Source organism: Mesoplodon mirus, assembly GCF_964341445.2.
Source record: "Mesoplodon mirus genome assembly, chromosome: 4".
NCBI classification, from domain to species: Eukaryota; Metazoa; Chordata; class Mammalia; order Artiodactyla; family Ziphiidae; genus Mesoplodon; species Mesoplodon mirus.
The window spans coordinates 125,394,251-125,422,156 of record NC_138979.1 but is presented as its reverse complement, the minus strand read 5'-3'; the positions used below and the strand labels follow the sequence as shown (position 1 = coordinate 125,422,156).

General features: G+C 37.7%; 1 pseudogene across 1 annotated transcript; it reads left to right on the top strand.

Moving 5' to 3' along the window:
- The first annotated feature begins 1,287 nt into the window (after positions 1-1,287).
- Positions 1,288-26,753, top strand: LOC309802904 (ferritin heavy chain-like; annotated as a pseudogene). Its single transcript has 2 exons — positions 1,288-1,433; positions 26,057-26,753. The product of its transcript is annotated as a ferritin heavy chain-like (transcript).
- Positions 26,754-27,906: the final 1,153 nt, after the last annotated feature.

The following is a 27,906-nucleotide window of genomic DNA, read 5'->3' as shown; positions in this document are numbered from 1 at the left end:
AACTGTATATGTATATACAACATGGAAAGATATATATCAAGATATTGATAGTGGTTGTCTTTAAGAATGTGGTTGATTTTGATTTTTTTATAGTACTTTGCTATATTTGCCACATATTTTTTTATCAGCAACGTGTGAATATATATAATTGAGGGAAAGTTAGTTATACAATAAACAAATGTAAGACCATGAGAAATAGATTACACCAGTTATAGATCTTAATAACTCAGGAAGCCATTAAGGGTGGGCACTCATGTTTCTAAAGGTATCAGTGGCATAAGTAACCATTTTAAAAACCCACGTAGGTGAGTACACAGGCTCTCCCTTTGGAATGGTAAGTAGGGGCTAGTAGGGAAAGATGACAATAATATTGTGCTTCCTCATAAAAACAAAATGGAACAAAACTTCATTCTATTCATTGTCAAAGGCATGGAAGGGAAAATTCTTGTTGGCTTGCCTATTTCAGCCTATCTCCAAACAAAGCTTATTTATGAGCTGGGAGCTGAAAAGGACCTAGAATCCCTGATTTGTTTTCACACTAATGCTTGGTGGTAGAGATAATAAAGCTGCTGTGGGTGGGCTTTGCATAACCAACCCATCCTGCATCATGCCGTGGTCAGGCTGGGCTTTAAGTGAATGTGTTATTTGAAAATCAATGCTAAGACCGTAAAAAAGCATTGCAGTATTGTGACTGTTCTCACCCTCCAAGTTTTCTCTGGGGATCCGTGTGTTATCAACACTTCACCCTCACATTACTCACAGGCAATAGCAGCTGTGGCAGCATTTTCTCATCCTTAGTTTGTTTCAACTCCCCTGAGAACCATATAGAATACACCTCCCATTTATGCCAACTTTTCCTTTGTGAAGGATCCCACAAGGCTTCATTAATTTCTCAAGCTAGCCCCAGAGGTCACTGCTGCCGCTTCTGGGGCAAAGCAGTACCTGATAGCACACAGAAACCCAGGATAGCCATTTGAATTAAGAAACAGAAAAGCATTCCCACTGTAGGGAGTTCAGGGAAATTACGTATGACCAGTTTACCAGGGATTTAGGTATTCTTACGCTGACAAAGAAATAATGGCCATCACTGACTCTGAGGTGAGGTCCTCACCCTGGGAGTCCAAAAACCATTTAGAACAGGTGGACTCCAAAGAACAAAGTTTCAATCAAAGGGTACTCTTTGGTTGAGACAAAACTTTGACACATCTTGAGAGGAATACTGATGCAATGGAGCTTCCTTATATAATACACTCAAAACTCCAAAGGAATTAAGTTTCCTCTAATATAATGCAGCTGGATATTAGCAAGAAAGAACTACATGAAAAGCCTAAGGTTGAATGCATCAAGCAGGGAGAACACAAAGCAATTAATGTGAGAGAAAGAGAAGACGTTGGCTCTAAAGGAAACGGAAACCGGCTATTATCATCCTTTTGGTGATTACAGATGAAGCCTTCTTCAGCAGGGAAAGGTTTCATTAACTAAATGGCCTGGAAGCTTTTACCACAGATGAATCAGAGAATGTGTTTCCAGGGCAGGGAAGGAAAAAAGTCTATTTAAAATGAGAACCCAAAAGATCTTTCAAAACAAAAATTTCTTATTAACTACCTAAAAATCAATAAGGAAAAGAAAAACACCTCAACAGAGCTATGGGCAAAGAGCATGAACAGGCAAGTCACACACACAAATATTGCTAATGAACATTAAAAGCTGCTCGACTTCCTTTATGATTAATCAAATAAAAATTAAAACAATAATGCAATTATTTTTGCCTATCAGATTGCCAAAGATGCACAAATTGATGATATTTGTTGTTGGCAAGAAGGTAGGAAAACATAAATGGAAAAATACTCTTGTTGGAATTGTATGACTCCATTGGAGGGGAATGTAGCAATTTTATTACATTTTATTTAATTTTTTGACAGCTTTATTGAGATGAAATTCACATGCCATAAAATTCAGTTCTGTAAAGTATAAAATTCAGTCATTTTTAGTCCAGTGCCAGAGTTGTGTGGCCATCACCACTATCTAATTTTAGAACATGCATTAAATAAAACAACAAGTTGCAAAACACTATAAACAGATTCTTCAGGATGTGTTGGAGGCGGTGGAGAAAACTACCAGGGGCCAGGAAGAAAACTTTACACCGTGTGGATGAAAGGCTCTTGGTGCTGCAGCCCGGAGTCAGTGCTGTGCCTCTGAGGTGGGAGAGCCAACTTCAGGACACTGGTCCACAAGAGACCTCCCAGCTCCACATAATATCAAACGGCAAAAATCTTCCAGAGATCTCCATCTCAACACCAGCACCCAGCTTCACTCAACGACCAGCAAGCTACAGTGCTGGACACCCTATGCCAAACAACTAGCAAGACAGGAACACAACGCCATCCATTAGCAGAGAGGTGGCCTAAAATCATAAAAAGTCCGCAGACACCCCAAAACACACCACCAGACGTGGACCTGCCCACCAGAAAGACAAGATCCAGCCTCATCCACCAGAACACAGGCACTAGTCCCCTCCACCAGGAAGCCTACAAAACACACTAAACCAACCTTAACCACTGGGGAGAGACACCAAAAACAACGGGAACTATGAACCTGCAGCCTGCAAAAAGGAGACCCCAAACACAGTAAGATAAGCAAAATGAGATGACAGAAAAACACACAGCAGGTGAAGGAGCAAGATAAAAACCCACCAGACCTAACAAATGAAGAGGAAATAGGCAGTCTACCTGAAAAAGAATTCAGAATAGTGAGAGTAAAGATGATCCAAAATCTCGGAAACAGAATAGACAAAATGCAAGAAACATTTAACAAGGACCTAGAAGAACTAAAAATGAAACAAGCAATGATGAACAACACAATAAATGAAATTAAAAATGCTCTAGAAGGGATAAATAGCAGAATAACTGAGGCAGAAGAACGGGTAAGGATAAGTGACATGGAAGATAAAATAGTGGAAATAACTACTGTAGAGCAGAAGAAAGAAAAAAGAATGAAAAGAACAGAGGACAGTCTCAGAGACCTCTGGGACAACATTAAACGCACCAACATTCGAATTATAGGGGTTCCAGAAAAAGAAGAGAAAAAGAAAGGGACTGAGAAAATATTTGAAGAGATTATAGTTGAAAACTTCCTTAATATGGGAACGGAAATAGTTAATCAAGTCCAGGAAGCACAGAGAGTCCCATACAGAATAAATCCAAGGAGAAATACACCAAGACACATATTAATCAAACTGTCAAAAATGAAATACAAAGAAAACATATTAAAAGCAGCAAGGGAAAAACAACAAATAACACACAAGGGAATCCCCATAAGGTTAACAGCTGATCTTTCAGCAGAAACTCTGAAAGCCAGAAGGGACTGGCAGGACATATTTAAAGTGATGAAGGAGAAAAACCTACAACCAAGATTACTCTACCCAGCAAGGATCTCATTCAGATTTGATGGAGAAATTAAAACCTTTACAGACAAGCAAAAGCTAAGAGAATTCAGCACCACCAAACTAGCTTTACAACCAATGCTAAAGGAACTTCTCTAGGCAAGAAACACAACAGAAGGAAAATACCTACAATAACAAACCCAAAACAATTAAGAAAATGGGAATAGGAACATACACATCAATAATTACCTTAAATGTAAATGGACTAAATGCTCCCACCAAAAGACACAGATTGGTTGAATGGATACAAAAACAAGACCCATATATATGCTGTCTACAAGAGACCCACTTCAGACCTAGAGACACATACAGACTGACAGGGGATGGAAAAAGATATTCCATGCAAATGGAAATCAAAAGAAAGCTGGAGTAGCAATTCTCATATCAGACAAAATAGACATTAAAATAAAGACTATTACAAGAGACAAAGAAGGACACTACATAATGATCAAGGGATCAATCCAAGTAGAAGATATAACAATTGTACATATTTATGCACCCAACATAGGAGCACCTCAATACATAAGACAAATACTAACAGCCATAAATGGGGAAATTGACAGTAACACATTCATAGTAGGGGACTTTAACACCCCACTTTCACCAATGGACAGATCATCCAAAATGAAAATAAATAAGGAAACACAAGCTTTAAATGATACATTAAACAAGATGGACTTAATTGATATTTATAGGACATTCCATCCAAAAACAACAGAATACACATTTTTCTCAAGTGCTCATGGAACATTCTCCAGGATAGATCATATCTTGGGTCACAAATCAAGCCTTGGTCAATTTAAGAAAATTGAAATTGTATCAAGTATCTTTTCCGACCACAACGCTATGAGACTAGATATCCATTACAGGAAAAGATCTATAAAAAATACAAACGCATGGAGGCTAAACAATACACTACTCAATAACGAAGTGATCACTGAAGAAATTAAAGAGGAAATTAAAAAATACCTAGAAACAAATGACAATGGAGACACGATGACCCAAAACCTATGGGATGCAGCAAAACCAGTTCTAAGAGAGAAGTTTATAGCAATACAATCCCACCTTAAGAAACAGGAAACATCTCGAATAAACAACCTGACCTTGCACCCAAAGCAATTAGAGAAAGAAGAACAAAAAACCCCCAAAGTTAGCAGAAGGAAAGAAATCATAAAAATCAGATCACAAATAAATGAAAAAGAAATGAAGGAAATGATAGCAAAGATCAATAAAACTAAAAGCTGGTTCTTTGAGAAGATAAACAAAATTGATAAACCATTAGCCAGACTCATCAAGAAAAAAAGGGAGAAGACTCAAATCAATAGAATTAGAAATGAAAAAGGAGAAGTAACAACTGACACTGCAGAAATACAAAACATCATGAGAGATTACTACAAGCAACTCTATGCCAATAAAATGGACAACCTGGAAGGAATGGACAAATTCTTAGAAATGCACAACCTGCCAAGACTGAATCAGGAAGAAATAGAAAATATAAACAGACCAATCACAAGCACTGAAATTGAAACTGTGATTAAAAATCTTCCAACAAACCAAAGCCCAGGACCAGATGGCTTCACAGGCGAATTCTATCAAACATTTAGAGAAGAGCTAACACCTATCCTCCTCAAACTCTTCCAAAATATAGCAGAGGGAGGAATACTCCCAAACTCATTCTACGAGGCCACCATCACCTTGATACCAAAACCAGACAAGGATGTCACAAACAAAGAAAACTACAGGCCAATATCACTGATGAACATAGATGCAAAAATCCTCAACAAAATGCTAGCAAACAGAATCCAACAGCACATTAAAAGGATCGTACACCATGATCAAGTGGGGTTTATCCCAGGAATGCAAGGATTCTTCAAATTATGCAAATCAATCAATGTGATACACCATATTAACAAATTGAAGAAGAAAAACCATATGATCATCTCAATAGATGCAGAAAAAGCTTTCAACAAAATTCAACACCCATTTATGATAAAAACCCTCCAGAAAGTAGGCATCGAGGGAACTTTCCTCAACATAATAAAGTCCATATATGACAAACCCACAGCCAACACTGTCTTCAGTGGTGAAAAAGTGAAACCATTGCCACTAAGATCAGGAACAAGACAAGGTTGCCCACTCTCACCACTCTTATTCAACATAGTTTTGGAAGTTTTAGCCACAGCAATCAGAGAAGAAAAGGAAATAAAAGGAATCCAAATTGGAAAAGAAGAAGTAAAGCTGTCACTGTTTGCAGATGACATGATACTATACATAGAGAATCCTAAAGATGCTACCAGAAAACTACTGGAGCTAATCAATGAATTTGGTAAAGTAGCAGGGTACAAAATTAATGCACAGAAATCTCTGGCATTCTTGTACACTAATGATGAAAAATCTAAAAGTGAAATCAAGAAAACACTCCCATTTACCATTGCAACAAAAAGAATAAAATATCTAGGAATAAACCTACCTAAGGAGACAAAAGACCTGTATGCAGAAAATTATAAGACACTGATGAAAGAAATTAAAGATGATACAAATAGATGGAGAGATATACCATGCTCCTGGATTGGAAGAATCAATATTGTGAAAATGACTCTACTACCCAAAGCAATCTACAGATTCAATGCAATCCCTATCAAACTACCACTGGCATTTTTCACAGAACTAGAACAAAAAATTTCACAATTTGTATGGAAACACAAAGGACCCCGAATAGCCAAAGCAATCTTGAGAACGAAAAACAGAGCTGGAGAAATCACGCTCCCTGACTTCAGACTATACTACAAAGCTACAGTAATCAAGACAGTATGGTACTGGCACAAAAACAGAAAGATAGATCAATGGAACAGGATAGAAAGCCCAGAGGTAAACCCACGCACATATGGTCAACTTATCTTTGACAAAGGAGGCAGGAATGTATAGTGGAGAAAGGACAGTTTCTTCAATAAGTGGTGCTGGGAAAACTGGACAGGTACATGTAAAAGTATGAGATTAGATCATTCCCTAACACCATATACAAAAATAAGCTCAAAATGGATTAAAGACCTAAATGTAAGGCCAGAAACTATCAAACTCTTAGAGGAAAACATAGGCAGAACACTCTATGACATAAATCACAGTAAGATCCTTTTTGGCCCACCTCCTAGAGAAATGGAAATAAAAACAAAAATAAACAAATGGGACCTAATGAAACTTCAAAGCTTTTGCACAGCAAAGGAAACCATAAACAAGACGAAAAGACAACCCTCAGAATGGGAGAAAATATTTGCAAATGAAGCAACTGACAAAGGATTAATCTCCAAAATTTTAAGCAGCTCATGCAGCTCAATAGCAAAAAAACAAACAACCCAATTCAAAAATGGGCAGAAGACTTAAATAGATATTTCTCCAAAGAAGATATACAGACTGCCAACAAACACATGAAAGAATGCTCAACATCATTAATCATTAGAGAAATGCAAATCAAAACTACAATGAGATATCATCTCACACCAGTCAGAATGGCCATCATCAAAAAATCTAGAAGCAATAAATGCTGGAAAGGGTGTGGAGAAAAGGGAACACTCCTGCACTGCTGGTGGGAATGTGAATTGGTACAGCCACTATGGAGAACAGTATGGAGGTTCCTTAAAAAACTACAAATAGAACTACCATATGACCCAGCAATACCACTACTGGGCATATACCCTGAGAAAACCATAATTCAAAAAGAGTCATGTACCAAAATGTTCATTGCAGCTCTATTTACAGTAGCCAAGACACGGAAGCAACCTAAGTGTCCATCATCGGATGAATGGATAAAGAAGATGTGGCACATATATACAATGGAATATTACTCAGCCATAAAAAGAAATGAAATTGAACTATTTGTAATGAGGTGGACAGACCTAGAGTCTGTCATACAGAGTGAAGCAAGTCCGAAAGAGAAAGACAAATACCGTATGCTAACACATATATATGGAATTTAAGGAAAAAAAATGTCATGAAGAACCTAGGTGTAAAACAGGAATAAAGACACAGACCTTCTTGAGAATGGACTTGAGGATATGGGGAGGGGGAAGGGTAAGCTGGGACAAAGCGAGAGAGAGGCATGGACATATATACACTACCAAACCTAAGGTAGATAGCTAGTGGGAAGCAGCCGCATAGCACAGGGAGATCAGCTCGGTGCTTTGTGACCGACTGGAGGGGTGGGATAGGGAGGGTTGGGGGGGGGATACGCAAGAGGGAAGGGATATGGGAACAGATGTATATGTATAACTGATTCACTTTGTTATAAAGCAGAAACTAATAAAAAGAAAAACACTATGAACACGGTACAGGGTTTCTTTATGGGATGATTAAGATGTTCTGAAACTACTGTAAAAATAAAAATATTATTTGTGGTAAAAAAAATATTCTTAAATTAGATAGTGGTGATTGTTGTATAACATTGTGAAAGTACTAAAAGCCACTAAGTTGAAAGCCACTAAATGATTGAAATAGGTGAGGAAAACTAAGAGGTGCAAACTTCTAATTATAAAATAAATGAGTCATGGTATTTTCTACTGTTGTGGCCTGGGCTCAATCCCTGGTTGGGGAACTAAGATCCCACAAGCCATGTTGTGTGGCCAAAAATAAATAAATAAATAAATAAATTTAATTAAGTAAATGAGTCACGGAATGAAGTTTAATATATAGTGTGGGGAATATAGTCAGTAATTATATAATATCCTTGTATGGTGACAGATGGTAACTAGACTTATTGTGGTGGTCATTTTGTAATATATAGAAATATTGAATCACTATGTTGTGCAATAGGAGCTATCATAGTGTTGTAGGTCAATTATATTTCAAATAACAGACAGACAAACAAAGTTATAGAAAAAGAGATCAGATTTGTGGCTACCAGAGGTGGGGTTAGGGTGGAGGAGGTTAAATTGGATAAAGATGGTCACTAAATTGAATGCTCAAAAATGGTTAAAATGGTGAATTTTTATGTTATGGGAATTTTACCGCCATTTGAAAAAATAATATGAATAACATGATCCCGTTTTTTTGTGGGGAAAGCAATAACATCTATTAGTATGTACACAGACAAAAATCTGGAGAGGGATATACTAAATAATTGATAGCTGTCTATGGTCATACCGCCCTGAACATGCCCGATCTCATATAAATAATTGATAGTGATTACCTCTGAGGGTGATAGACATGGAGTATTGTCAATATCTATGTTGCATGTCTCTAATGTTTGAATATTTAGTAAAAAAAAAAAAAAAGCATGTATAACTTTCATATTCAGAAGAAAATATATTAGGGCTTCCCTGGTAACGCAGGAGTTAAGAATCCGCCTGCCACTGCATGGGGACACAGGTTCGTGCCCTGGTCCAGGAAGATCCCACATGCCACAGAGCAACTAAGCCCATGTGCCACAACTACTGAGCCCACGCTCTGAAGCCTGCAAGCCACAACTACTGAGCTCACGTGCTACAACTACTGAAGCCCGCACACCTAGAGCTCGTGCTCCATAATAAGAGAAGCCACTGCAATGAGCAATCTGCACAGCCAACGAAGAGTAGCTCCCACTCGCCACAACTAGAGAAAGCCTGCCTGCAGCAATGAAGACCCAACACAGCCAAAAATAAATTAATTAATTAATTAAATAGGAAAAACAATTTTTATAAAAGAAGAAAATATATTAAATCACTTGAAAAGTATACCCTTTTCTAGAGAACAAAGGTCTGATTATTTAAGAACAAATAATTCAACTCATAAAAAATTCCTTTTATCACAGATATTTCAAGATATCTGTTTCAGTGGTATGAGGTTTAGGACATGCTACCCCTAAATATGGCATCTTAGCATATTAAATATCTTAAGCTGAAGGAATTTTAAAAAACAGCAGAAGCAGGAAGGTCACTTTGACCTCCCCATTCCTTTTCCTTGAAACAAGTCATAAATTTCCCATGTGAAAGGTGTCTTCCTGGACTTCCCTGGTGGTGCAGTGGTTAAAAATCCGCCTGCCAATGCAGGGGACACAGGTTCAAGCCCTGGTCCGGGAAGATCTCACATGCCGCGGAGCAACTAAGCCAGCGTGCCACAACTACTGAGCCTGTGCTCTAGAGCCCACGAGCCACAACTACTGAGCCCACGTGCCACAACTACTGAAGCCCACGCGCCTAGAGCCCATGCTCCGCAACGAGAAGCCTGTGCACTGCAGCAAAGAGTAGCCCCTGCTTGCTGCAACTAGAGAAATCCCGCGCACAGCAACGAAGACCCAACGCAGCCAAAAATAATAAATAAATAATAATAATAAATTTTAAAAATGAAAGGTGTCTTCCTTGTGCTGGGAAGAAAGAAGACATTCTTATCACTAGAGACAGAGAATTTGAGGCCAAGAAGGCTGTATAAACAAACCTTGTTAAACTAACCCTTAACTTCCTAGTTAGTTCTTCACCATTTACTACCCCCAGCCCAAACCTCTTTGTCTTGTCAATTCTTCACAAATTCATTGTTTCTTTGTCTAAAAAGTATTAAAGTTTCCTACTCTGGTCACTTCTGCAGGTCTTTAGTCTCCTGTGAAGGCTCCATATACATGTAAAAATCCAAAAACATTTGTATGTTTTTCTCCTGTTAATCTGCCTTTGTCAGTTTAATTTTCAGACCCAGCCAGGGACCCTAAGAGGGTCAAGGAAAACTTTTTTCATCCCCTTTAGTGGGAACTGTATTATTGCAGATTTGTGAGACTGTAAAGATTTTGTTGTTTTGCATTTCCTTATTCAATAAAGAAAAAGAAGGAGAACATGTACAAAAAGCATTTGTTCACTATAGTTAGATGCTAAAATCTAACCTTTGAGACTGAAATATAAACACTCATTTGTCTAGAAGAAATTGGGTACTAAAGGCTATGTACACAGCTTTATGCCTCTGTTTCCAACCAAAGCATTTGCTGGGTCCTGACCTTCAGACAATAAAAGGAAGTAGAAGATTCAGGGTCAGAAGACTGGGATTCTGGTTCCAGTTCAACCACTAATTGCTATGTGAACAAAGGCAAATCCTTTAACCTGTCTAGGCCTCCATTTCTTCATATCTAAAAATGGGGAGTTGATCCTAAATAATTAGAGTGGTGAAATTATGTGATTATGTAAGAAATCAATAAGCCAAACAAACACTATACTCAAAAAAATTCCATTTAGGGCAGTACATATTATTTTATGTAATCTTAAGAGAATCTGTTAAGGCAACTAAGCAAAGAGCTATGGCTAAATACACATGTTTGTGAAGATGGCCAATAGACTGTGTGCTTAAAAGCCTGGAAATGAGGTAGCTATCAAAGGGTGCCTATGAGTGCAGAGAAGTCCTTCTCTAAAGAAACGTTTGAGCCTTCTAAGAAGAAAAGTTCATTCTCATTAAACTAATCTAATGTTCTTCTAGCTCTAAAGATGCATGATTTTGCAGACAATAGAAAAGAATTGTATTCCTTGCTGCCCCCTTGTGAGTTTTAAGGAAACTGTTCCTTGGTTTATTGAATTCATTTTTTAAATTCAGCAAACATTTATTAAGTACTTATTTTGTGCCAGGCACTTTGCTGGTGATGAGAACACAAAAATTAAATAAGACATGATGCCTACTCTTAAGGAACTCACAAATTAATAAAGGCTATCAGTGGTCAAATATTTATACTTCAGTGTGACAGATACAAGTTCAAGGATTTACTGGACCACTTACATCAGCCAGTTGTTTTTTGGGAGGTAGGGTGGGGCACTCAAGGAAGACTCCCCAAGGAGTGAAAGGAGAGGTGAGCTATTTCCAAAAGTTATTTAGGTAGTAGAGTTTATGAGACTTGCTTATATGGTACATGAAGACATGATGATAGGAATCAAGGAAATAGAGTCTAGGATAACAACTACGTCTATATGGCCAAACCTGAACTTAACGCTACATGGAAATAAAAGAGACTTTAAAATGGTCAATCTTTTCATTCTTTCAGCTTAGTCTCTGTGAATTATTTCCTGTCAGTATCTCAGCCACATTTCATTTTTAATTTATTCTACTTCTAATCTCAGCTCTTCTCATTTAGTACTTTTCAGGATTTTATTTGGGTATTGTTATAATCATTTTATGTTTGATAACTGTAGACTAAGGCCAGGTAATATTCAAACCATCATAACACAAACACTAGTCTCATGGAATAATTTTTCACAATAAACAAATGCATAGGCCATGTCGGGAAACAAATTAACAAACTGTTTTTGAATTTCTCACTTTTGTAATCTCCAGGGCCATCATAGGACCTGGCACATGGTTGGCTGGTTGAAATAATAAATTTGAATGAATGACTAAAGAGTAAAGGGGTTTGAATGAATAAGTGATTTTGAAATCAGCCTGTGAAGAAAGGGTAAGACTTGGATCACTAGAAAGGATGGAGAAGAATTATTTGAGAAAGAGAGAGCCACATACAAACTAAGAGCATTTATCAAAGAAAACATGATAGCAAGTACATGGGTTAATTAATAATTAGTGCTGACTAATTTAGGGAGCTATTTGAAGGCACAAGTATCCAGGTATAGACACAATCAGACATGGGTCTTTTCCCTGAGCCTCAAGGGATTGTTTACTGTACATCTATTCTCTGCAATATGAAGAGGTTGAAACAGAGTGGAGTGTGAAGGCTTGGCTGCAACCTCTCTCCACCACTTCCTCCCGAAACGTTGGCCTGTGAATCCCTCAGCTTCAACCACTCCTTTTCAAGAGCTGGATGTAAATCTTGTTCAATAAGACAGTTAGCAGAAGAGAGAACATTCAACAGTTGTAATTACCTAAATGTCCCACCATTACCCATTAGAATGACTAAATCCTCTGTATCGATCATTTTAACAAATGATAATTAAACCCAAATAACCTCTAGGCTCATTTGATTTCTACAGTGACAAAACTGAACCTCTAGGCATTATACTGCAAGGCCCTGAATCGAGGCGGGCAGAGCAAAATAAAGCACAAAGGGAACTGGGTAGAAAGGGGCTGGTGCGCTGGAGTGGGAGGAAGGCAGCAGACCACCATAGTAAATGCTTTTCGATTACCAGTAGATGGAAGCACCCCCCACTCCCACCCCACCAGTAAAGAAAATTCTTAAATTCTTCCTGGCTTTGTACTGTGTACTGGTATAGTTACAGTAATAATTGCTTCCCACTATTTCCTACAGCCAACCAACATGCAGCTCATTTTTGCCCTCTGAAACATTGCTTCCCTCACTGTTGAATCACTTACCCAATTCGAGAAGGCCTGCTAGGAATATTATGTGCTTGTCGGCTTAGGCATATGGTTGAGGATTTCTACCTTTTTAGATCTAAGTTAAGAAATTTTGCAGGGCATTTCCTCCAGCCCCAAAAGATATTAGTGACAGACGAAAATCAGACTGACTTCGTTTGCCATAACAGAGTGGGGATATCATCTTGAATACATTAAAGCAGGGACTGTGTCATACTCACCACTATGTCCTTAGAGGTTAGTGCAGTATGCAGTCAGTTCACAAAAATATTTTTTTCAACTGAACCTGATACTGAGCAGGACCCTGTGGGGCTCCTTAGCACAAAAGCCTTCCTGTGTCCCCCATTTCTTTGATTACAGGAAACAGGCTTCATTCAGCCTCCATGACCTTCCCTGAGTTCCAAAGGGCAGATTCAAGCAGTTGTTAATTAGGGAAGGGAGGGGATGCAGACAAAGGAGGAACAAACAGTCAAGAGAAACAATAGTGCAGCCTTGGAGCCAGGTCCTGGTTCCCCATCAAGGGATACACACAACAATATCTTTGAGCTGTTTTGCAGGGACTGAAACCCACACCAGGTGGGAGAAGTTAACTGTTAATGATGGTGTGCTGCCCACAAGCAAGGAGACCCCAGACCCATTGGAACCAGAAGGCTGATGATGCTGACTCCCACTTACCTCACCACCAGCCAGTCGGAAGAATGTCCACAAGCTGATCACACCCTCTTTGAACCTTACTATAAAACTTCTCTTATAAAGCAATTATACTCCAATAAAGATGTTAAAAAACAAACAAACTTCTCACTACCCGCTCCAGGTTGGGACACACAGTTTTGAGGGCACTAGCCTGCTGTGGCCCCCTTTGCCTGGCAAAGCAATAAAGCTGTTCTTATCTACTTTACCCAAAACTCTGTCTCCAAGATTTAATTCAATGTTGGGGTACAGAGGCCGGATTTAGCTTCAAACTTAACACAAAGTAATTTAAACTAAAATCCAGGCTAGGCCTAACAATATTAATGTATAAATCATACATTAATAAATCTTTCCAAAGCACCATATTTGTTGAGATTTTTAAATACTTAAAATGGCAGGTGAGCAGCCTCCTAACTGGTTGTTCTATGGTGTGTGTAAATAGTATTATCTAAGCTTTTCTTCTGCAGGACAAGCACTGCTAGGCAGAAGTCAGAGACAAAAACTTTGGGTAGTTCAGCACTTTCTGTAACCCATCAGCGGGTTTAGAAAGCATTAACTGTGTGCTAAGCACTGTTCCAGGCCCTGGGATTTTAATGGGGAGACATGTGGGGTCAGCTAAAAGTATTGGAAGACTCTTCGGACAAAACTATAATTCAAAAAGATACATGCACCCCAATGTTCACAGCAGCACTATTCACAATAGCCAAAACATGGAAACAACCTAAATGTCCATCAGATGAATGGATAAACATGTGGTAAATATATACAATGGAATACTACTCAGCCATAAAAAAAGAACGAAATAATGCCATTTGCAGCAACATGGATGGACTTAGAGATTATCATACTAAGGGAAGTAAGTCAGAGAGAGAAAGACAAATACCATATGATATCACTTATATGTGGAATCTAAAATACGACATAAATGAACTTATCTGCAAAACAGAAACAGACTCACAGACATAGAAAACAGACTTGTGGTTGCCAAGGTGGGTGGGAGAGGGATGGAGTGGGAGTTTGGGATTAGCAGATGCAAACTAGTATATGCAGAATGGATAAACAACAAAGTCCTACTGTATAGCACAGGGAACTATATTCAATATCCTGTGATAAGCCATAATGGAAAAGAATATAAAAAAGTATGCATATATATGTATGCATATATAACTGAATCACTTTGCTGTACAGCAGAAATTAACACAACATTGCAAATCAACTATACTTCAATAAAATAAACAAAATAAAATAAGTCTGATTTCTATCAGAAAAAAGAAAGTATTGAAAGACTCTTCCCCAATTAACTACAAATTATCCCTAAAATCCTGTCTTCTTGGAATTTGTATGAAGAACCTCATATCAAAGAATGCATAATACCAAGTTCATGCGTTCATTATTAATTAGCGCTCATTAATTTAGGGGACACTTGAGGGCCTAAGAATCCAAATACAGGCAAAAAGCAATGTAATATTTTAAAATAGTGTAATTTTCACAGCTTGTGTGTGTTTTTAACAGGACCCCATATACAATGGCATCTATGATGCATGAAAGCAAATAAGCTCAGGAAATGCACAGCACTATAAATAAAACAATCGTAGAAAACACAGTGCCAACTTCTCCCTTTGTGATCTTAAATTCAAATAAATCTGTTTTTCATTAGAGCAAACCCTTTGGCTCTTTACATTTTTTTTTTTTACATGTACATGTACTCTCCACACCGCCCTCCACCCAACCCCCATCAAATTTCTACCTATAATGATACTTTTACCCTTGAGGCAACTATTCAGATTTTTTCAAGTTGGCAAAAGCCCTATTTCTTCAGCACATGCAGGCAGAAGAAAGCACCACTATTTTTTAATTAATTTCAGAAAGTTTAAAGGCCTAAATGGGGAAAGTAAACATTTTAAATGATCAGAAGACCACTTAGGAAACTTTCTATGACATCCAGACACAAACAAGACCAAAACCACAAACCGTAAAGAAAAATTTTGATAAATTCAACTACATTACAATGTAAAGCTTCTGTATGACAACAGTTATCATTTTTTTTTAAAAGTTATGAAAAGCTACAGACTGTGAGATGATATTTAGAAATGTAAATTAGCACAATTACTTTCAAGGCAATTTGTCTAAATCTCACAAATTTGGAAATACACGTATCCTATAACCCAGCAATTCTACTCTAAAATGTGTATCTAGAGCAGTAATTCTCAAACTTCAGCTTGAATCAGAATAACTGGAAAGCCTGTTAAAGTACAGTCTGCTGAGCCCCACCCCCAGGTTCTGATTTAGTAAACATGGGTGAAGGCCCTGGAATCTGGATTTCTAACAAGTTCTAGGTGATCCTGATGCTGATGCTGCTGATTCAGGCACTACATTTTGAGAATTACTGCCCCAGAGAAACCATCATGCATGTACCTAAGAGGACATGTACAAAAAATGTTCACCATAGTATTGTCTGCAATTGTGAAAAACTAGAAACCACCAATAAGGAAATGGATGAATAAATGTAGAACATTCCAGCAATGCAGTTATATGAATGAACAACATGTATCAATATGAATAAATCTCAAATCATAATGATGAGTGAAAAAGCGAGTTGCAACAGAATACATTCAATATGCCATTTATGTAAATCTTAATCTTATCCATAAACAGTCTCTACTGTTTATGGATACATTCTTATGTATCAAAATTATGAAAACAGAGATAAAAAGGATACATATGAGTGGGGGAGTAGGGAACTGAGATTGAGAAATGGTTCAAAAGAAGCTTCAATGTATCCATAATATTTTGTTTCTTTAAAACTGACCTCAGGGCTTCCCTGGTGGTGCAGTGGTTAAGAATCCACCTGCCAATGCAGAGGACATGGGTTTGATCCCTGGTCTGGGAAGATCCCACATGCCATGGAGCAACTAGGCCCGTGCACCACAACTACTGAGCCTGTGCTCTCCAGCCCATGAGCCACAACTACTGAGTCCACGTGCCGCAACTACTGAAGCCTGCGGGCTCTACAGCCTGTGCTCTGCAACAAAAGAAGCCACTGCAATGAGAAGCCCATGCACTGCAATGAAGAGCAGCCCCAACTCTACACAATTAGAGAAAGTCTGTGTGCAGCAACAAAGACCCAACGCAGCCAAAAAAAACCAACAACAACACTATGATCTTCCTTCTTTTTCTTAAAAGCAGGAGACGAAATTCCTATACGAAAGAGGTCCTCCCTGTATCCTCCTCATGTTATCACCAAGGATGAGAAATTGAAACCAAGAGAATTCTGTACACTTAGACTCTGTTAAAATCATTCTTCTCTTCCTTTGGCCTCCTCACGGAGGTCAGTCACTTTTCCACACTCGCCTCTCCGTGTTCAAACTAATATAAACGCTAGTAGGTACTGCCATTTCTTTGGGTCTTCATTCGTTATGAGGACTCTGGTGTCACATAAACAATAAAAATTTGTATGCTTTCCTCTTGTTAACCTCTCCTCTGTCAGTTTAATACTCAAGCCCAGCTGAAAAACCCTAAGAGGGTAGAGGTAAAAATATGCCTCCCCTACAAATGTATACAATGTCTCTGACAAGTTGCTCTGAAATTGGCTCAATTCTTATCTTCCTACAACCTCAGCTCCCCAGGAACTTCAAAAGCTATCTCCTCATTAAAGAAGCCTTCTTGGACTTCCCTGGTGGCGCAGTGGTTAAGAATCCGCCTGCCAGTGCAGCAGACACGGGTTCGAGCCCTGGTCCAGGAGGATCCCACATGCTGCGGAGCAACTAAGCCCATGCACCACAACTACTGAGCCCACATACCACAACTACTGAAGTCCGTGCGCCTGGAGCCTGTGCTCCGCAACAAGAGAGGCCACCGCAATGAGAAGCCTGCGCACTGTGGAGAAGAGTGGCCCCCACTCGGCACAACTGGAGGGGGCCTGTGTGCAGCAATGAAGACCCAACGCAGAAATAAATTAATTAATTAATTAATTAATAATAAATAAATACATAACTTAATTTTTAAAAAAAGGAAGGCTTCCTGACTATACATTCTGAAAGAGCATCTCCAGTCTCTCTCCACTTCCCTTCCCTGGAATTCTCTTTCCAGTTCTTTTATGTTTGTTAATAGCATTTATCACTACCTGACATTATCTTATATATTAACTTGTTTACTGTGTTGCACTCTCTCTAGCATATAAGCTTCATAATTCAAGGACCCTGTCTGGTAGCAAACGTCACTGGTGTATCTAGGGTCTTGACTAATGCGTGGAAAAAAGCAGGGGCCCAGTAAATATTTGTTGGATGTATGAACAAATGAATCTGCCTTTCTCTCTCTGTTCATCTTTCTTACTTTTAATATTCCCTCCACTAACTGTGGGTATGCTCCAGAAGTTGGTGCACTGCCAATGTCCCAGGATATTTCAATCTTTTGTTTTTAATTCAATCCCACATTTCCACTGTCTGAAAGACTGCCCCAGAGTCTCAATGTTTGTTTATCTAACAAACATTATTTTATTTTCTTCAAAAGAAAAAGCCCCAAACTGGGTCCGCTCTTCCCATCCCATCTGCCACCAACTCTTACCACTTCTTTTCCTGTATTTTTTTTCAGCCTTTTGTCACTGTTTATCAGTATTAATACAACTCACAGTAATATACTTTAAGCTTAAATTGAGCATTGCCATTTACAAAGTATGTTAACATTAATGATCTTACTTAACCCTTAAAACCTTATAAAACTGGGTAGTTATCTTAGAGAAATGAAGCTATGTTCATAAAAACTTATACATGAATCTTATACAGCCATACCTCATTTTGTTGCTTTGCTTTATCGTGCTTCACAGATAATTGTGTTTTTTACAAATTGAAGGTTTGTGACAACCCTGAGTCAAAGAAGTCTATCAGCACCATTTTTCCAACAGCATTGGCTCTCTTCATGTGTCTACATCACGTTTTGGTAATTTGTGCAATATTTCAAACTTTTTCATTATTATTATATTTGTTATGATGACCTGTGATCAGTGATCACTGATGTTACTACTATGACTCACTGAAGGCTCAGATGAGGGTTAGCATCTTTTAGCTAAGTAGCATTTTTAACTAAAATAAAGTATATTTTAAATTGATATACACAGTATCCTTTTAGACAATGCTACTGCATATTTAATAGACCACAGTATAGTGTAAACATAACTTTTATATACACTGGAAAACCAAAAAATTCATGTGACTTTCTTTATTGCAATATTCACCTTATTGTGGTATCCTGGAACGGAACCTGCAGTATCTCCCAGGTATGCCTGTAGCAGTTTTATTTGTAAGAGCACAAGACTTGAAACCCAAATATCCTTCATTAGGTGGATGGATAAACTGCAGTACACCCATATAATGGAATATTACTCATTACTAAAAAGGAACATACTACAATATTAACGAAGGCAACAACCTGGATGGGTCTCAAGGGCTTTATACTGAATGAAAAAAGCCAATCTCAAAAGTTTCCATATTGCATAATTCCACTTATATAACATTCTAGAAATGAAAAAATTACAGTGATAGAGAACAGATCAGTCATTGCCTGGGGTTGGTGACAGGAGGAAGGTATGACAATAAGGGGCAGTACAAGGGCGTTTCTTTGTGGCAATGGAACAGTTCTGTAACGTGACTGTGGCAGTGGTTACACAAATCTATACAATTTTATAAAATTTCATAGAGCTGTACAGCAAAAACCCAAAAAACCAGTACCTGTAGGAACTGTGAAATCTGAGAAAACACCGTAGTTTTTTATTGTTAGCATTGTACCAGTGTCAATTGGCTGATTTTGATAATGCTATCATTGGAGGAAGCTGAGTGAAAGGTACATGGGAATTCTCTCTACTACTTTTGCAACTTTTGTGAGCACAAAATTATTTCAATTAAAAAGTTCAGATTATGTGTAATTGCATGAATTGTATACACAATACAAAATGACTGACTTTAATTAGAAGAGCTATTAGGTAAAAAATTTACATTGGAAAGATCCTCATTGCAAACACTAGAGCCATGTTTAATATCTTACAGATCTAGATGTTCTGAATCATTCCAAAAACTTAACAAAAGAGCAACACTCTAACTTGGTACTTGATAATCATGATTAATAAGAAGCAAATTTAATTTTACTAACCTGGAGCTGTAGTCACCAATCAGGGTTTCAAGAATAAATGCTTCTCCTGAAATGGTCTGGTGTTACTCTCTGGAAGGCAAAGCCTGCCATCTGCTATGCAGCAGTCATCTCTCCTGAAATGGGATTAGAGGGAGGTGGGTTTAACTGAATGTTCATTTAAATAAAACCTCATTATAGAAAAACTGTAATGTAATTTTAATCTGTCTCACTTCATATGGAAAGTGAATTTTGGCTAGATATGTATATGTTATACAGATAATTTTGTAAATAAACACTGAATCACTGAAAAAAAAAAGACATATAAAAGCTGTGAGAGTAGCAGTGGTGCAGTGTCAGCAGCAACAGCGACTCATATTATTAGGGTTTACCAAAGGCACTGTGCTAAGGGCTTACATAGATTGCCTCATTTCATCCTCACAACAGCCATGTAAGGAAGTGTTATTACTATTGCTTTTTATAGATCAAGATATAGAGACACAGAGAGGCTAAGTAACTTGATCTGGGTCACACAGGTGGAAACTGGCAGAACTGAGAACCTCAACTGCTCTTCTAATTCATGTCTACTGCTTTTGCCCCTACATAATAGTGCCTTGATCTTTACTTGCCTCCCCACCTTCAGCTTCCCTTCTTGTCAGTCCATTTTTAGTTTTCCTATTGCTGCCATGACAAATTACCACAAGTTTAGTGGCTTAAACAATACAAATGTATTATCTAACAGTTCTGGAAGTCAAAAGTCCAAAATGAGTCTCCCTGGGCTAAAATCAAGGTGTTGGCAGGGCTGTGTTCATTGTGAAGACCCTAGAGGAGAATCCATTTCCTCACTTCTTTCCAGCTTCCAGAGGCTACCTTTATTCCTTGGCTTATGGCTTCATTCCTTTACCCTCAAAGCCAGCAACAAGCCTGAGTCCTTTTCACACTGCCATTTCTCTGGTTCTCTCTCTTCTGCCTCCCGCTTCCATTTATAAGGAACCCTGTGATTACATTAGGTCCACCTGGGTAATCCAGGATCATCTCCCCATCTCAAGATCGTTTGGTTAGCAACCTTAATTCCATCTGAAAACTTAATTTCCCTTTACCATGTAACCTCACATTTTCACAGGATCTGGGAATTAGGACTTGGACATCTTTGGGGAGATATCATTTCAGGTGACCTTTCTTTTCCTTTCCTACCAATTCCAAACTTTTTCATTTATATTTTTATACTCCTGTCTTGTTCTTAAAATTTTGGTGTGATTTCAGAATATGTACTATGGGACATAAAATTGCAATTTAAAAAAATCAAAGCTGAAGAGAGAATTCTGGGAAGATAGTAGATAAGAAGCACCAGGAATCTGTCTCCCTACCTGGACAACAATTGCTCTGGCAGAATATGTCTGATGTAACTATTTTGTAACTCTAGAGTCCATTGAAGGTTTGTAACTTCCAGGAAGCTATGTTGGTCAATTTCAGCTCTCAGCATAGCACAGACTGCTTATCCCCCATTCTGGGAACCAGACATTAAACACCAGGACATTCAAAAGCAAGTGCATATACAGCAGAAATCAGAAAGTCACCTTGGACTTTCCTGGTGGTGCAGTGGTTAAGACTCTGTACTCGCAATGCAGGGGGCCCAGGTTCACCTGGTCGGGGAACTAGATCCCACATGCATGCTGCAACTAAGGAGCCCACGTGCCTCAACTAAGGAGCTGGTAAGCCGCAACCAAGGAGCCCTCAAGCCACAACTAAAGGAGCCCGCCTGCAACAACTAAGGAGCCTGCCTGCCACAATTAGGACCCAGCTCAACCAAATAAATAAATAAATATTTTTTTTAAAAAAGAAAGTCACCTGACATGCCCAGGGAAAGGCAAGGACTAAAAAAGACCTGAGAATTGGAATAACCTATAAGGGAAAAGAATCTAAGAAGGGATATATATGTCTGAATCACTTTGCTATACACCTGAAACTAACACAACATTGTAATCAACTATACTTCAATTTTAAAAAATAAAAAAATAAATTTTTATTATACCATGAGAAAAAAATTTTTTAAAAAGACCTGAGAAGACCATAAGTCTATATCTCAGGCTGATCTTTGGCAGAGACAGCCTATAGCAATTTTTTAAAAAGCAAATCAAAACAAAACCAAAAGCCATCAAACCTTGGGGAAGGGAGAGAATCTGATTTCCATAGTTACCATATCATTAGATTCAAATGTTCATGTTTTCAACAACAACAACAAAAATCACAAGGCATACAAAGAAACAGGAATGTTCACCCACTCAAAGAAAAAAAAACACACCACCAGAACTGTCCCAGAGAAAAACCAGATGATGGACCTATTATACAATGACTGTTTAAAAACTATCATAAAGATGCTCAAAGAACTAAAAGAAAACATGGAGAATTTCAATAAGGAGATAGAAAACCTAAAAAGAAACCCAAAAGAAACTCCAGAGCTACAAAGTGTAATAACTAAAATGAAAATTTCAAAGGCAGATTTGAGCAGGCAGAAGAAAGAATCAGCAAGCTTGAAGATAGGATGATGGAAATGATCAAGTCTGAGTAATGGAAAAAAAAATTAAAGAAAACTTAACAGAGCTTAAGGGAACTGTGGGACATCATTAAGTAAACCACCATACACACATTATGAGTTTCAAAAGAAGGGAAAGAAAGGGAAGGAGATTATTTGAAGAAATAATGGCAGAAAATTTCTCAAGTTTGATTAAAAAAAACAAAACATGAATATAAACAACCGAGAAGATCAGTGAATTCCAACTGGATAAACTCAAAGAGACCCACACCAAGGGACATTGTGATCAAACTGTTGAAAGACAAAGATAGAATCTTGAAAGCATCAGTAGAGAAGCAATATATCACATACAAGTGATCCTCAATAAGATTATGTGCAGATTTCTCATCAGAAATCTTGAGGTCCAGAAGGCAGTGGACTGATGCAGTCAAAGTGCTAAAAGAAAAAACTGTCAACCAGGAATTCTATACCTGGCAAAACTAACCTTCAAAAGTGAGAGAGAAATTAAGACATTCCCAGATAAACAAAATCTGAGGGAGTTTGTTACCACTAGTCCTGCCCTGCAGGAAATGCTAAAGGCAGTCCTCCAGGTCGAAATGAAAGGACACTGGACAGTAACTCAAAACCATATGAAGAAATAAAGATCTCAGTAAAGGTAAATACATGGGCTACTATTATTATAAAAGTGGTTTGTAACTCCATTTTTAGGTTTTCTACATGATTTAAGAGAATAATACATTTTAAAAAAACAATTATCAGTCGAAAAGCTAGTATTATTATAACTTTGCTTTGTAACTCCACATTTTGTTTCCTATGGAACTTAAGTGACTAATGAATCTATTGGTTTTGAACACAATGTATAAAGATGTAATTTTGTGACATTAATAACTGAAAAGAATGGGGACTGAGCTGTATACAAAAAGAGTTTTGTATGTTACTGAAGTTGAACTGGTATAAATTCAAATTAGAATGTTATAATTTAGGTTATCAAATGTAATCTCCATGGTAACCACAAGGAAAATAGCTTTAAAATATACACAAAAGGAAATGAGAAGGGAATTAAGATGTTTTACTACAAAAAAAATCAGCTAAACACAAAAGAAGACAGCAATGTGGGAAATAAGGGACAAAAAAAGTATAAGACATATAGAAAACAAATAGCAAAATAATTCTATCAGTTATTACTTTGAATGTAAATAGATTAAACTCTCCAATTAAATGACAGAGATTGAGAGAATGGGTTTAAAATAATGATCCACCTATATGCTGTCTACAAGAGACTCACTTTAGATCCAAAGCCAAAAAAGGTTGAAAGTAAAAGGATGGAAAAAGACATTCCATTCAAATAGTGACCAAAAGAGAGCAGAGGTAGAAATATTAATATCAGACAAAATAGACTTTAAATCAAAAAAGTTTGTAAGAGTCAAAGAAGGACATTGTATATTAATAAATGGTTGAATACACCAAGAAGAAATAACAATTATAATATTTTAGGCACCTAATAACAGATCATCAAAATATGTAAAGAAGAACTGACAGAATGGAAGGGGGAAATAGTTCCATAATAATAGTTGAAGACTTTAATACTCCTTTCTCAATAACTGATAGAACAAATAGTTGAAGATAAGTAAGGAGAGGACTTGAACACAATAAACCAACTAGATCCAACAGATCCAACAGTATTCCATACAGAACACTCTACCCAACAACGGAAAACACATTCTTCTCAAGTGCACAAAGGACATTCTCCAGGATAAATCATATGTTAGGCCACAAATTAAGTCTCAATAGACTAAAAAAGATAGATGTTATATAAAATGTCTTCTCCTACCATAAGGTAAAGTTCAAAATCAGTAAGAGAAGGAAAACTGGAAGATTAATAAATGTGTAGAAGTCAAACAACACACTCTTAAAAAAAAAACAATGAATCAAAAAAGAAATCACAAGGAACATTAGAAAATACTTAGAAACTAATGAAAACAAAAACACAACATACCAAAACTTATGGAACACAACAAAAGCAGTGCTAAGGGTGAAATTTATAACTATGAGCACTTACATTAAAAAACAAGAAAGATCTCAGATCAATAATCTAACTTTACAACTTAAAAAACTAGAAAAAGGAAAAACAAATAAATCCAAAACTAGCAGAATAAAGGAAGTGATAAAGATTAGAGTGGAGATAACTGCAATAAAGGGTAGAAAACAATAGGGAAAAATCAATGAAACCAAAAATCAGTTTTTTGAAAGCATCAACAAAATTTGCAAACCTTTAGCTAGAATGACTAGGAAAAAGGAGAGAAGACACAAATTACTAAAATAAAATAAATGAAAGTAGGGACATTACTAGTGAGTCTACATAAAAAGAATTATAAGAAAGTATGAACAATTGTATGCCAAAAAATTGGATAACCTAGATGAAATGGACAAATTCCTAGAAACACAAAACCTACCAAGTCTGAATCATAAAGGAATAGAGAATCTGAACAGACCTATAATAGTAAGGAGATTAAATCAGTAGTCAAACCTCCCCTCCCAAAATGTAAAAGCCCTGGACCTGATGGCTCAGTGGTGAATGCTACCAAACATTTAAAGAAGAACTAATACCAATGATTCTTAAACTTTTCAAAAAATTGACAAGGAGTGAATACTTCCAACTCATTCTATGACACCAGCATTACTCCAATACCAAAGTCAGACAAAGACACTGCAAGAAAACTACAGACCAATATCCCTTATGAACAGTGATGCAAAAATCATCAATAAAATACTAGCAAACCAAATTCAGCAGCATATTGAAACTATTATGCAGCATGACCAAGTGGAATTTATTCCTGGAATACAAGGAGGGTTCAACATACGAAAAATTGATCAATGTAAATACACCATATTAACAGAATGAAGGAAAAATACCTTCATGATCATCTCAATGATACAGAAAAAAAGTATTTGACAAATTCAACACCCTTTCATTATTAAAAAAAAAACTCTCAACAAACTAGGAATAGAAAGAAAATAAATAAATAAAAGGTATCCAAATCAGAAAGGAAGAAGTAAAATTTTCTTTGTTCACAGATGATATGATCTTGTATGTAGACAACCCTTAGAGTCCTCAAAAAAACTGTTAGAACTAATAAATGAATTCAGCAAATAGCAGGATACAAAGCCAACGCAGAAAAATCAGTTGCATTTCTCAACACTAATAATGAACAAACTGAAAAGGAAATTGTAAAAACAGTTCCACTTATAATAGCATCAAAAAGAATAAAATATTTAGGAATTAACTCACGTAAGGAGGTTAAAGACATACAATGAAAACTACAAAACATTTCCGAAAGAAATTAAAGGAGGCATAAATAAATGGAAACACATCCTATGTTCATGAATTAGAAGACTAGATATTATTAAAATGCCCATTGTATTCAAAACGATCTACAGAGACAAGGCAATCCCTATCAAAATCTCAATGCCAATTTTTTTTCAGAAATAGAAAAAAGCCATCCTAAAATTCATATGGAATCTCAAGGGACCCAGAAGAGCCAACACCATCTTGAAAAAGAACAAAGCTGGAGGTCCCATACTTCCTGATTTCAGAACTTACTGCAAAGCTATAGTAATCAAACAGTGTGTTGCTGGCATAAAGATAGACATATAGACCAAAGGAGTAGAATAGAGACCTGGAAATAAACCCCTGCATATATGGTCAATTGATTTTTCAACAAGGGTGCCAAGACCATTCAATGGGGAAAGAACAGTCTTTTCAACTAGTGGTGCCGGGAAAACTGGATAGCCACATGTAAAAGGATGAAGTTGGACTCTTACCTAACAAAAATTAACTCAATATGGATCATAGAACTAAATCTAAGACCTAAATCATAAAACTCTTAGAAGAAAACAGCAAAAGCTTTACAACATTGGATTTGGCAATGGTCTATTGGATATAACACCAAAGACACAGGCAACAAAAGAAAAAAATAGACATGTTGGACTTCATTAAAATTGAAAACTTTTGTGCATCAAAGGACGCTTTCAACCAACCATGGTTTCCTGCTTCAACTGTGCTTGGACGGAACAGGCGTTAATCCAGCCCTCCGCCCCCTCCTCACAGACTGCCCCAAGGCCCCCCGCTGTTGCTCCAGCACAGGGCAGCCACCATCGTCTCTCCTCACCACCTGCCCTGACCACCGAGGTCCCTCACTGGTGGGCCAGAACTACCACCAGGACTCAGAGGCCACCATCAACTGCCAGATCAACCTGGAGCCCTAAACTTCCTACCTCTACCTAGCCATGTCTTACTACTTTGACTGCAGTAATATAGCTTTGAAGAACTTTGCCAAATAGTTTCTTCACCCATCTCATGAGGGGAGGAAACATGCTGAGAAACTGATGAAACTGCAGAACCAATGAGGTGACCACATCTTCCTCCAGGATATCAAGAAACCAGATCATGAGGACCGGGAGAACGAGGTGAATGCAATGGAGTGTGTATTACACTTGGGAAGCGTGAATCAGTTGCTACTGGAGCTGCACAAACTGGCCACTGCACAAACAACCCCTACTTGTTGACTTCATTGAGACTCATTACCTGAATGAGCAGGTGTAATCCAAAGAATTGGGCGACCACAAAACCGATCTGCACAAGATGGGGCCCCCAAATCTGGCATGGAAGAGTATCTCTTTGACAAGCACACTCAGAGAGACAATGATAACAAGAGCTAAGGCTGACACCAGCTTCCCATACCCACTGAGTGACTTTTCTGGTCACCAAGGCAATGCATGCATATTGGTAAAGGGGTTACCTTTACCTTTTCTATAGGTTGTACCAAAACATCTACTTAGTTCCTTTGTACCATTCCTTCAAATAAAGCAATTTGGTAACCTCCCCACCAAAAAAGAGACACTTTCAACAGAGTGAAAATGCAACCCATAAAAGGGAGAAAATATTTGCAAATCATATATCGATAAGGGATTAATATCAAGAGTATATAGGGCTTCCCTGGTGGCGCAGTGGTTGAGAGTCCACCTGCCGATGCAGGGGACACGGGTTCGTGTCCCGGTCTGGGAAGATCCCACATGCCGCGGAGCAGCTGGGCCTGTGAGCCATGGCCGCCGAGGCTGCGCGTCCGGAGCCTGTGCTCCGCAGCGGGAGAGGCCACAACAGTGAGAGGCCCGCGTACTGGGAGAAAAAAAAAAAAAAAAAAGAGTATATAGAGAACTCCTAAAACTAAACAACAACAGAAAAACAAATAACCTGATTCAAAAATGGGCAAAAGACTTGAATAGACATCTCTTCAAAGAAGATATTTGAATGGCCAATAAGCACATGAAAAGATGCTCAACCTCACTAATCATTATGTAAATGCAAATCAAAACTACAGCGAGATACCCCCTCACACCCATTAGCATAGCTACTATCAAAAAATCCAAAATAATAAATGTTGGCAAGGATGTGGAGAAATTAGAACCCTTGTGTACTAGTGGTGTGAATGTAACATGATACAGCCACTGTGGAAAACAGTATGGTGGTTCCCCCAAAATTAAAAATAGGCTTAGCATATGACCTAACAATTCCACTTCTGGGTATATGCTCAAAAGAATTAAAAGCAGGGTCTCAAAGATATATTTATGCACCCACATTCACAGCAGCATTATTTGCAATAGCTAAATTTTGGAAGCAACCCAAGGGTCCATGAACAGGTGAATGAATAAGCAAAATGTGGTATATGCATACAGGGGAACATTTTTCAGTCTTAAAAAGGAAGGAAATTCTGACATATTCTACAATATGGATGAACCTTGAGGATGTTATGCTAAGTGAACTAAGTCAGCCACAGAAAAACTAATACCGTATGGTTCCATTTCTATGAGGTAC